This window comes from Haemaphysalis longicornis, unplaced genomic scaffold, assembly GCF_048455015.1.
Source record: "Haemaphysalis longicornis isolate Haplotype H1 unplaced genomic scaffold, Haemaphysalis longicornis Haplotype H1 scaffold_12, whole genome shotgun sequence".
Lineage (NCBI taxonomy): Eukaryota > Metazoa > Arthropoda > Arachnida > Ixodida > Ixodidae > Haemaphysalis > Haemaphysalis longicornis.
In genome coordinates, this window is record NW_027526225.1 from 92,358,455 (window position 1) to 92,371,729 (window position 13,275).

Consider the following 13,275-nt stretch of genomic DNA (forward strand, 5'->3'; position numbering starts at 1 on the left):
AGTAGATTAAGTCTATGTTTTCACTAAACAATCATATATCAATTGAAAATAAGTATGGTGAAAACTGCATCAGCCATTAAATTTCGCTACACTCGCTATTTTGTCGTTTACCGTGCTTGTTCTGGGGGCGAATTTGGGATCGACTCTCTCAGACATGTACCCTTCCCTAATTGCGGGTATTCGTTATGTTGCTGTACATTGGGCTCACTAGCTAGCTTCACTAGCATGCTAGCTTCATAACGACTCCGGATATGCCAGATCTGAAGCCAATCAATAATAAAGGAGCAGTGGTTATAACCAAGCCACTTTTTTGCTGAAATTCCAATTTGTAGAACTCAAAAATATATACCCCCCAAATTGGTTCACTTTCGGCCAGCTGGTACACACATGACCACGCACGTCCACCTGCCCGTCCACACGCGTACCGAACGCCCACGTGAGCGTACGCCATACTTAAAAAAACTTATTGCATGCACTAGAACATGAGACGGTCACCGATCCTGCCGTGCCCACCCGAACGCACAAGAACACCAGTTTCAATCACCTAACGCCACACACCGCTTTTCACATGGCAGCAGGACCCCAGCACTGCGGAACAGCGCCCAAAACATCTCTACTGCAATTTGTTCAGACGAGCAGGTGGGAAGGGACACCAACCAGTTTCTAGCTGCTCGAACGTTCCCCTGACGAAGGCCCAGGCACTGAAGGAAGTTTGTGGGCCCGGTATCGCGGGAAATGCGAAGGGGTTTGTCATTTCGGGCGACAGTAGGATACGGGCTTTCTCGAACGAAAGAGTGCCGCACGATCAGCTAAGAAAGCGTCCGATGGACACGGGTTAAATAGCCAGAATGCAAGATCAGGTATTCATGCGTGTATAAGTGGAATTGTGTGACCGAGTTGTATCTTGAGGTTGTGTGCTGCACCTGAACAATGTATTCTTTATTTGTCTATTGTACTGTACGCGACGTTTGCATTGATGTTGCCATTCTAGCTCTGCTGTGTATCGCTGTGTATTCACGTACTAGTTCCGTTTTGCGTGACCATTGCTTTCACTATTGTACAGTACGTTTGCTGTGTAATATTGGAGTTAACTTGTGGCATTCGTGAACCTTTCGGTTGCATCTTAATATTTGCGAACAACATATTTTCTAAAGTTTATTATGATGTTTATTGCACCAGTACATTGTATCTGTTTTTGGGTAGAAAATCACACTCATTGGGTGTGAGCCTACTAGACATTTGCACTAGATTACATTCTGTATATTTCTCACTTGTTTCAAGTTTCCCACTTGTTTAAACTTTCCCACAGTAATTATAAGTTTCCCACTTGTAATTACTGACCAGAACTCTGTCATGTGGACTAGCTTGATCTGTGTTCTTCGTTATCTCAGAAAGACCGTATTGTTCTTGAACTTGTCCTTTCTACGTAGGCTGTGTATTTATGAGGAATGTGTTCTAAAACCTCGTTCTGTACGCGAACGATGTACGTGAAATTATTATTATGTAAAACAAGTGTACTGTACTTGATATGTTATTAGTACGCACTTTATCTTTTGTTCGCTAAGCGTGAACGACGCGTGCACCAGACTTTGTGAGTTTTGTAAATATTATTTCCTAATATTCTAAAACTGCGGGCTCTGCCACAAACTCAGTTTAAAAGTATTGTATACCTTTTTCATATTATTGTACAGCACCTAATTCTCGTAACCCAGTAGTCCGAGTCATTCAACTTCTTTTTTATTGGCTCCGGAAAACCCTTTAACTCCCTCGAATGGGGCGGCGGTTACTCCACCCACTCTCCGGCTCTTCGGCAAGAAAACAACAAAAATAAAACCTCCGTCGCTCAGCTTTCGTCGAAGCTTCGAGCGCTTTGGAGGGGGCGAGCGCAGCTTGGCCAGTGCTATGACGCACCCATGATTCCAGAAGGAAGAAAGAGGGAAGTTGTGCGCTCGATGGCGGCAGGCGCGTTGTGTGTTGTGCCCTCTCTCTCCACGCCGGCGCCGTTATCAAGAAAGAAGCCGGGCTGTCGCAAACTTGTTACGTTTGGACGTCGTGGTGTAACAGCGGCTTTTGCCAGTTTGTGCACCACCATCGGCGACCCGCGCCCTGGAGGCCTCCAACGTACTGCCGGGCGTCAAACCACCGTAAGCGCCTCGACAACCTGGCCTACGACGAAGCCGCGCTGCACAGGAAGCTCAATCGCCTTCGACAGCAGTGGTTTGTCCGCCCCGGTCCGTGAATACTGTTGGACTCTGTCTCGCTCATGCATCGAACTGTTTAGGTTTAAATTTACTTTTCTACCCTGTAATATTTGTGGTTAGAGCTCATTATTGTACATTTTCTATTTGAACTGTTTCCCGCATTTGTATTCGTTCTATGTTACCTGTCGCTAACATTACATGTCCCCGTGCTCGCGCAGTGTTTTGTACTTTCAAATATAATTTTTTCTCTTGTTTCGCTCACGGCTGTGACTCATTTTTACCGCTCTGGTAGGCGAAAGCCGCACATCAGACGGCCACCCCCTCCCGCACTTGTGCCCTGCTGATTCGGTGGGGTTGTTTGCTCGCTTGAGTCGACTCCCCATATCTTCTAACAGGCACCCTAATAAGAAAACGGTTACAGGCATACAAGAATAGCAGTGGAATACGAACGACAGGTTAAACACGCGGTGTAGGCGCTAAGACGAAAAAGAGCTGGGCATCACTTGATATTTTATTTATGCTCACCCTTTACCGAAGAAGAGCGTAAATCAAGTCAGACCACGTTGCGTCTTCAAGAACAAAAAAAACAAAACAGGATGTGTGGTGTGGTCTATACCTTCTGTGAACTCGATACCTTTCTCATGCGGCCATACTTGCAGAGGAAGCTGGGAGGTTTTCGAACACGCATCTGAAGGATCTCCGTATATAAACAAAGGCATACGCACACTTACAAATGCACGTTTTCTACTACGCATGCGCTTCTTATCACAAAGGAGTCGCCTTTGCGTATTAAAGTCAGCTTGTTAAAGAAAATCCCCGAAGCGCACAAAATTACGATATGAATCTGGGCTTGATCCCATAAGACAGTCATTGGACACGGGCTTCCCAGTGCCGGTGCCTCCCACCGCTGTGAATTGAGAAGCTTGCGAATAACTCTTCTGAAGGCGCGATGCTTTGTCAAGGAGAAGCTGCAAATGAGGTCAGTGGCCAATCTGCTAGCAAAGCGAAGAGGACGGCGGCCGATTGGAAAAGAAGAAAGAAGAAGCGGGGGAGCTCGTTCTGAGAGAATAAACACGGCGTCCTAGTAATCGGACATTGGTTTCATTACAAGTGGCGCAGCCGACCAGTCTTCAAGCCTGAGGCGACCCAGCCTTCGGACCTGCTCTCGCTCGCGGCGATCCAGCCGCAGGGATAGCCCTCAGCAGCGGCGAAGGCCTTGCACGTCTTCCAGCCCTGCTGCCCGAGTTTATCGGTGGGGCCGCTGTACCGGCACGAGCGCCGAACTCGAGGACAGCCCAGCACCAGGCGAGCCAGCCTTGGGCGCGACCTTCCCCAGCGGCCGACTTCTTGACTCGCCGCTGCGTCCGCCGTTCGCGCCGTATTTTCAGCAGACTTTGAACTCTTCCCCGTGTGTGACGAATTTTTCGCAATGACTACTACTGCTCTGACCACCAGCCGCACTTTTTTGTCCTGCCCAGGCCCTCACAGAGGCGTGTCAGCGGCTTCTCGACGTCATTCCCGGTCCGGGATACACAGTCCCTTGCAGCACGTTATCCCCCACCCGCATGGACGTCGTCCCGGTATTCCGAGGTTTCCAGGACGATGCTGTTCGGTGGGTACAAGGGATCGACGCCATTGCCGCTTACCTCGCATGGCCTGAACACGTCAAATGGTCGTTTGCAGAAGAACGCCTACGTGATACCTCCCGAGCATGGCACCTGTGCGAAGGTGACTCGCATTCGACTTGGGCAACCTGGAGCGGTTTATTAATTTCCGCGTTTGGTGATTTGCGCGGAACTTACGGTCACCGCTTCATGCAGATGTGTGCCCGACGCCAGGGCCCTGGCGAAAACGTTGTCACCTACGTATACGAAAAGCTATACCTGCTCAAATGCTTGAACCTTGACTGGCCGTCTCCTGCCGCGAAAAAGTACATTGTCAATGGCCTGGCTGACTCATTCCATGCTGCAATCTTGGCGGGGCAGCCACCGCATTTAGGCCTGCATGACGTTATTCGCGTCGCTGCAGAATTGCAGCACCGTGCAACCCGGCAGCCACAGGAATCTCACCTACAGACATCGGTGCAGACCCCGGAGGAGTACCGTGGCCCTGGTCCTCAATTGAATGGTATGATAGTGGTAGAGGAGGGGGAGGCAACCACCAAGGTGACTCCAATTGTGACTGGTGAAGGAGCCACGTGTGCCGAGTCTCCGTACCAGGCCTGTAACCAGCCGATAGTTTCCTCCTTGCCGATGCAGGCCTTCCTTAAAGATGAGCCACCTTCGGCTCCCAAAGAAGGTTCGGAGAGTTTGTCGCGGACGGAGAGCCAATCACCACAGTCCCTCAACCACAGTCCGCATGAGCAGCGGCCCATTGCGTCAATGCCCCCGCCCGTCACCCCGAGTCCGCTATGTGAGGGCGGATTCTACAACTTTGTGGGCATCTTGAAGCCCGCACCCTCGAACCAGAATGACATGACGCCCGGAAGTTCCCTGGAGCACTTCAACACCACCAAGGTGATGGCGGAAGATCACTTTGCGCCCACTGCAACGTGCTACTTCAACAACCTCACTGAGCGCTTGTTGTCCCCACCAGAACGCGACAAGACGATCGAGATGGCTAAGGCCGGTGAAGCTGAACACAACGACATGCCGGGAAAATGTAGAAAGCAGCGAAACATCCAACTGGGTGGCGAAAAGCACGAACCACAGAAGGATGCACCTGTCACAAACCAGCACATTTCAGCGGCGGTTGTTGAAGCTGACGACGACGAACCTTCAGAAGGCATGAACGCTGAAGCAAATGCAGAGTCACTCAGCAAAGAAAGAAACGACCAGATCATCAACCGCGGCAAGCCCATCGTCAAGGAATCCTACTGCAAAGAGCGTGTCACGTGCCTCTTCATCACAAAGGACATCAGCCCGAAAATAGCGACATCTCACTCGCCAACAGAAAAACTTGTAGCTCCGGCAGGAGCTAGAAAGGAAGACCTGAACCGAACCGTGAGAAGCATTCAAAGGCAGGAAATGTACAACGGGAATTTCACCTGCTCATGGGTGGACACTCGAGCCAGGCCCAGTGGACAAGACACACAGTTTTTGGGTGCGCCTCATCACAGCGTGGCCGAGTATGAAGGCGCGAAGCTTTGTCAAGGAGAAGCTGCGAATGAGGTCACCGCCAATCTGCCAGTGAAGCGTAGAGGACGGCGGCCGATTGGAAAAGAAAAAAGAAGCGGGGGAGCTCGTTCTGAGAGAATAAAGATGGCGTCCTAGGAATCGGACATTGGTTTCATTACAATCTCCTAATTCTTTCCCTCCCTTTTATGTTCAATAAAAGTGAAATTGCCTCTTCAGATAGATGCGAAGACGCGTTTTTGATTCACATAATTGACACGCGTCCGATCTGGATACCTTCTTTTGAATGCTCTGGTTTGGTTGATTGTAGGTATTGATGCGCCCACGCAACCCAGGCCAAGAGGCGCGCCCTAGCGTAGGGCTGCGGATTTTTTTGACCACCGGGGGATCTTTAACGTGCGCCGAAATGTCGTACACAAGCGCGTTTTTTTTCTTTTGGCCTTCATCAGAACAGCGGCCGACGCGGACGGGAATTGAACCCACGTCGTTGTGGTTAGCCCTTTGGAGGTTTTACTCTTCGACACATGCTCGTAAACGCTCATATGTGCTGTTTTGTACTTTGTACGTAAGAGGCATTTTCCTTCGAATGAGTACTTGTTTGCTAGACAGAGCTCATGCTGGTTTTTTTTATTATTGTGTGTCCCTTTTGTGTCACTGCATTCATTGCCACGCAAACTGAGCGGTGTTGTAAAATTCCTCACTTGGGTTGAGTCCCCAAGGATCTGTAGCCACCGGTTAGCAAGCTTCCACAGAAACTAAAACCAGCCCGGAGCACCTTTTGTGCCCCGAAAGCGGATTTCAATCAACAGACTAAGCACTTATCTGACAGCAAGTTATTACGTAGCTGGTGGCTGCGTTTACTATACGGAATATACACTGTTATCATTCCCATACCGTTCGGCACGCGGACGTCTGTGACGCTTACATAAACATGAGTGAGCCATAATGCAGCCACGTGATTATACGGACGAAACATGGACGTGCGGCCCGCTTGGTGTCTAAAGCTGCAAGGCGTGCTTTCTAGGCTAATGATGATGATCGTTGGATGTTTATGGCGCAAGGCCAACTGGGGCAAAGAGCGCCAAAACAATAGTCGATGATAGCAGTTAAACCTTAAACACTAAGTAAAATCAGCAAAAACAAAAGTAAAATCACAACACGACAATGAGCATGGCTGGTGTATCGGGCCAGATTTCATGATGCGTGATAGGAAATGAGGTTTAAAAACTTGACGTCGGACAAATACTCAAACACACGTTTCACGGAAACAATGGCATCATCACCTAGGAAAAACGATGGATGTAGGGGAATATGTTGTCTGTAGAGTTCTCTGAAGTGTTTGTGTCGTGTTGTGTGAAGTGCCTTGCATGTGATTAGTATGTGCACTACGGATAGGGCCTCTGCGCACCTGCTGCACTGGGGTCTAGAAGATCCCGTCAGCAGATACGAGTGCGTTGCATGGGTGTGCCCTATCTGCAGCCTACCCAAGGCGACTTCTGTGTGTCTGTTGCGTGTGTCAGTGGTGTATGGTCCCAAGCGTGGTTTTATAGCGTGTAACTTGTTGTCTGTCTGTTCACTCCAGTGTGCTTGCCATGTTCTACGCAAGTGTTGTCTTATGTGTGGCTTGAGGTCTGTATATGGTACGGTTGTTATGTCTACAGTGTTCCTGAGTGCAGCAGCAGCTGCCCTCTCGTCTGCCAACTCATTTCCAGCGATCCCAGCGTGTCCTGGGACCCAGCAGAGGAGCAGCTGATGCTTCTGCGCATACACAGACATGATAGTGTTAAATACAAGATTAACTATGTGGTTTTTGGGGGGTGTATGCGATGACAGTGCGCGAACAACACTCAAGGAATCTGTGTAGATGATAGACTTTGGAATATGATTTTCAAGTATGTGTCGTACAATCAGTAAAATTCCATATGCTTCTGCTGAAAAAATTGTTGTATGGACGCTCATGGTTCTGGCTGCACTGAAATCCGGACCATGAGCAGCGCAGGAGACCATGGTGGAGGTTTTAGACGCGTCACTGTAAAATTCTGCAAGTGGGTATTTAAACTGCAGAGACAGAAAGTGCTGCAGTATTGCAGCTCGCGGTACCCGATTTTTGTCAAGTTTCATAAAAGAAAGGTCGCACGACACAGGACGAACTTGCCAAGGCGGTAAACTGTTTGAAAAGGATGACCTGTACACATCTAAAAACGAAGCACTGAGATCCGAGGCTCGCTCTTTCACTCTAAGTGAAAAGGGCAGAGGAACGGATGGGCGATTTACAAAGAGCAGAGATGTGGATGTGTCGTTAAAGACAGGATAAAAAGGATGATTATTCAGCGATGAAATTTTAAAAGCATAAAGCAAGTCCATGTATGCTCGTTGGTTCTCAAGGCTCCACTTATTACACTCAACATAAAGACTCTCAGCAGGGCTAGTGCGGAAAGCACCCGACGAAGGACGAAGGCCCAGGTGTAGAACTGGGTCAAGAATTCGCAAGGCTGTCTTAGTCGCCGACCCATACACCACACTGCCATAGTCCAAACGAGACCCAACCAAAGCAGTATACAAGCGAAGCAAGAGTTCTTTGTCGGAACCATAGGATTGGTGGGAGAGAACCTTAAGTATATTCATTGTTTTGAGACATTTATTTTTAAGTTCCTTGATGTGGGGAATGAATGTGAGTTTGTGATCAAACACCACACCTAAGAACTTGTGCTCCTTATTCACAGGAAGCGACACGCCATTAAGAGAAATGTCTGGGTCCGGATGGACCCCGCGCTTCCTGGAGAACACAACGCAGGAGCTTTTTGCAGGATTCAATTTAAACCCATTCTTGTCTGCCCAGCCGGCAAGCTTCTTGACACCAAGCTGGACTTGACGTTCGCACATTGACATATTACATGATTTGAAAGATATTTGCACGTCGTCTACATACATAGAATAAGAGATTGTTGGTGGCAGTGCCTTTCCAAGAGAGTTCATCTTTACTATGAAGAGGGTGCAACTCAACACGCCACCTTGCGGCACGCCATTTTCTTGGACGTGAACCTTTGAAAGTGCACAACCAACTCTTACTCTGAACGTTCTCTCTGACAAATAACTAACAAGGGTGTTCAAAATATTACCCGAAACGCCGAATGACCTGAGGTCACTAAGGATCCCATAACGCCAAGCGGTGTCGTAGGCCTTCTCGAGGTCGAAAAAGACAGTTAAACAGTACTGCTTATGTACGAAGGCATCCTTGATGTATGAGTCAAGTGCAACCAGTTGATCATTCGTGGATCGCCCCACCCTGAAGCCTGCCTGGCAGCTCTCGAGAAGACCGTTGTACTCAAGGAAGTACACGAGCCTGCGATTTATCATCTTCTCGAAGAGCTTGCACATGCAGCTCGTCAGGGCAATAGGACGGTAACTTGAGGGGGACGACGGGTCCTTTCCCTCCTTCAAGAAAGCCACTACAATGGCCTCCCTCCAAGATTGTAGAACGTTCCCCGAAAGCCATACCTTGTTATATAGGTGTAAGAGTGTTAGAAGAGTGTCTGCGTGCAGGTGTTGTATCATTGTGTATGTAATGTTGTCTGGGCCTGGAGCTGAGGGTTTACACGTGCTCAAAGCAGCCCTCAGCTCATGCAGTGAAAACTCTGAGTTATAAGAAGATGATGACCTATTGTTATCTAGTATAGGCTTCTTTTCGGCCGTTTGTTTGTGTTTCATGAAAGTGTTCGTGTAGTGTGCTGAACTAGAAACGTATTGAAAGTGTTGTGCGAGTGTGTCAGCCTGGTCTTCGAGTGTGTCCCCTGTTGTGCTGACCAGAGGCAGGCTGTGTGCTTGTTGTCCTTTGAGTTTCAGTATTCTCGTCCATACTTTCCGTGTGTCTGTGTATGAGTTTATTGATGTTATGAAGGAACGCCAACTCTCTCGTTTTGCCTCACGGCGCACACGTTTTCCTAACGCCTTGGCCCGTTTGAACAAGAGGAGGTTTCCCGACGTGGGGTACCGACGAAGGATACCCCACGCCTTGTTCTGGGCCTCTCGCGCCCGCCTACAGTCCTCATTCCAACACGGCCTCCGCTGGTTGCGCGGGGCACCAGAGGCGTGGGGAATGGACTTTTCGGCGGCGTCGAGGATGTGCGCCGTGAGGAGTTGGGTAGCTTATTCGACGTTTAGGTGTCCTATGGATGTGTGATGTAGTTTGGATGTCTCTGTAAATGTATTCCACTTAGCTCGTGCTTCATTGAACCTATTATGGGAAGATAGACTGCATGGGCCTTTACCTATGTATGTGAGTGAGGTGGGGAAGTGGTCACTACCGTATGGGTCAGTGCCCACACCCCACTCGAGGAGAGGAAAGAGAACTGCTGAGCCAATCGCCAAGTCAAGACATGAGTATGTGTTGTGTTCTATGTTATGGTATGTAGGCTGTTTATTGTTGAAAAGACATGCTCCAGAGGATGTAAGAAACCTCTCTATCAGGCGACCCCGGGCATCCGTACGAGAAGAGCCCCATAAAGAATTGTGAGCATTAAGGTCGCCTGTTAAGATGTATGGTTCGGGCAGCTGGTCAACCAGCGCCTCGAAGTCAGAGCTTAAAAGTGAAACATCAGGAGGAATGTATATGGAGCATACCGTTATCAACCTATTAAATATTATTGTTCGAATTGCCACAGCCTCAAGGACAGTATTCAGAGTGACAGGGTGGCATGCTAAAGATTTCCGGGCAATTATGGCCACACCCCCAGAAGAGTGCGTGCAGCCATCCCTGTCCTTTCTATATATCAAGTAACTGTTCAAGAAATTTGTGTGTTTAGAATTCAAATGTGTTTCCTGAACACACATTACACTTGGCTGATAAGCATGCAGTATTTGGTATACATCATCAAGATTATTCAGAAGGCCTCTGCAGTTCTATTGTATTATGTTTTCTCTTCCCATTATTATGTGTTCAGAGCTACTGGAGTGTGACTATTTATGTAGGGTCTTTCGGGGCTTGGACTCTTGGAAGGGGTTTTCTGGCCTTCTCTACTGACCTGGACGTCGCAGCCCGTTCCTTTCACTGCGATGAAAGCCGGAAGGGCTCGACGTCCATGTCGTCATCTGAAGGCAAAGGGGTGCCCAGCGGACTGGGCCCCCTTGACGTTGAACCCTTTCGGGTGTTCTTCGCCTGCGCTGCCAGTGCCGAAGGCGTGGGGAGCACCACAGATGGCGCAGGCAGTGAGGCGGGGGAGGGGGTCGCTGCGACTGCCTCCGTCTCCATCTCCGTGCCCATGCGTGTGCTTTGGGCCGGTGGAGAGGAAGCAGTGGATGCAGCGGCATCCCCAACAGACGTTGCCACCACAGCCGCTGCTGGGTGAGCGAGCGGTGCGGAGGTGGATTGGGCTGCCATAGGCAACCCAGGGGGGGGGGGGGCGGTGGCGGGACCAAGTCCGACTCGCGGTACTGGGTCCCCGCCGAAACCAGACGCCGCTCCGCCCCCCGGCGAGCTGCGTCGGCGTACCTGCCCAGAGGGAAGGAGGCGAACCTCTTCCGTGCCTCTGGGAAGGTGATGTTTTCGTTGACTTTCAAGGCAATCATCTGTTTTCCTTCTTTGAATTTTTCACAGCTCCTAGAATAGGCAGCGTGTGGTCCCTGGCAGTTGGCACAGGTGAAGTTCACGGATTTACAATTGTCAGTTTGATGATCATGTGCTGCACATTTTGCGCACGTCAATTTACCACGACAAGACGTTGTGCCGTGCCCAAACCGCTGACACTTGAAACAGCGGCGTGGGTTCGGCACGTAGGGTCGGATTGGACATCTCAAGAAGCCTGCGTTGACCGACTCAGGAAGGTTAGAGCGGTCAAGTGTCAAGATTATGTGCTTGGTTGGAATTATTTCATCATTTCGGCGTATGGTGATTCACCTCACTGCTGTCACGCCCTGATCTCGGAGGCCCTCGAGCAGATCTGCTTCAGTCTCGTTCATTAGATCCCGATCAGAGATCACGCCCTGGCAGCTATTGAGGCTGCGATGGGGCGTGATCTTGATGTCAACATCTACCATGCGCGTTTGCTTGAGGAGGTTAGAGGATTGTTGCTTGTTTTCTACTTCTATCAAAACTTCTCCCGTTGTGAGTTTCTTAGCCTTGTACGACTTTCCGATAAGGCTTTCAAGAAACTTGGAGATTAGAAACACAGACTGGGACGTGATGGGCTTTGTCTTGTCAACGGATTCCATGATCAGAAACCGCGAGAAATTATCAGGCTTTGGGGGAGAGATCGATTGCAAAGGAGGAAAAGAAACTTCGGTGCGGCCCCTTTTCGGGGGCCGATCACGTCTGGGGGGGGGGGGGGGTTTAGAAAATGCCATATGATACATTGAAAAGCAGGGAGACGGGGGTACTTTCTCCTTTGACCTTACACTGGTAGTCAAAGAGGTCCCGGAGCTCCCTGCCTGGTAGACAGGCAGGGAGCCCATCGGCCGGAGCTTGACCACGGCTCCGACGGCCACCGTTAGAGGTTTCTAGCCTTCACCTTAAAAACACATCACCACGGTAGGACACAGCTTATGTTGGGGGGCTCGGGGTCCACGGTATCGCCAGTACCGTCACCAAGATTACTCAAGGTGCCCCGTGCGGGGGCTTTCTAGGCTAATCGGATGGATGACCAATAATAATCAGAAATGAGAGAGAGTATGTATGTAAATATGATATGCGAGGTGAAATGCAATAAATATATAATAATAGATAATAATATTTACACTTTGGGGTGATGCATAGATTTTACCGAGGCATTTGATTGCCTTAATCATAACATACCGATTAATAAACTCTCGTCCTTTGGAATTAGAGGTGGACCACTTGAACTACTCCTGTCATACTTAAGCATAGGAATCAGTGTGTATGCATAGGTCCCTTCCGATCATCGTTTTTATCGATAACAACCGCTGTGCCTCAAGGGAGCGTATTGGGACCACTGCTCTTTAATGCCTATATTAGTGATATTGTTTTGGTATATACAACAGCTAAATTTATCACATAAGCGGATGACAGCACCGTATTACCTTCAGACAAAAATACAAAAATAACTTAATTGCCTAATGTAATGACGTGCTAGAGAAGCTCCAAATATGGTCGCATTAAATAGAATAAAAGTTATTACAGTGATACGAAAAGCAATTATTTTCAGAGCAAGAAATAAACCAAATAAATTACAACATTCGCTTGTATATGCGGTTAGCAAAATTGACTTAGTGTCTCAGCATCAAATTCTTGGCGTCATTTTTTCTGCTCACCTTAGTTGGTATGCTCATGTAGACAGCATATGGAAATATATTTCCCATGTACAACATTGTGAAAGGAGACCACATGTATATCGAATTTTGTGCAACTTTTCATTAACCCCCCCCCCCCCCCCCGCAATAGAGACTATTATTACTCGCCTGGCTTCTTTGCGACAAAGCTGAAACTTGGCTACCACCCGCAGTTCTGATGCTTGGTTCATCCCGCATTTCAGAAACAATTCTCAATTACAATCGCTACAACACAATCTCCCTTCTGTTCTAAACAGCTATAAGCACACGGCAAACTTTATTTTTGGGAATTCCGAAAATAATTTTTGACCATGTAGACAAATTTCTAATTATCATGACAGCTGCAGACTTTTTTAGTTTTTTGCTCTCTGCAAGTTGCAAATGTGCTGCTTGGTTTTTATTTCTTGCCTCTAATGTTTTGCAGTTTGGGATTGATTTTGAATAATTTACATCCAAAAGCACAACCCGCCTACCAATGTATGTAACCTGCCATTGAATTGAAAGACGGTTTCATCGGATTTACGCTTTTGTTTGCAAAAACATATATTGGATGTATGTATATCATGTTCTGTTATTTTTTCTGTGTTGTTGTCGGCCCTTACTGCCACGTAGCGGTGTGCTGGGCATCGTCAAGCTGCTAAGGCAGCTTTTGGCGCAGC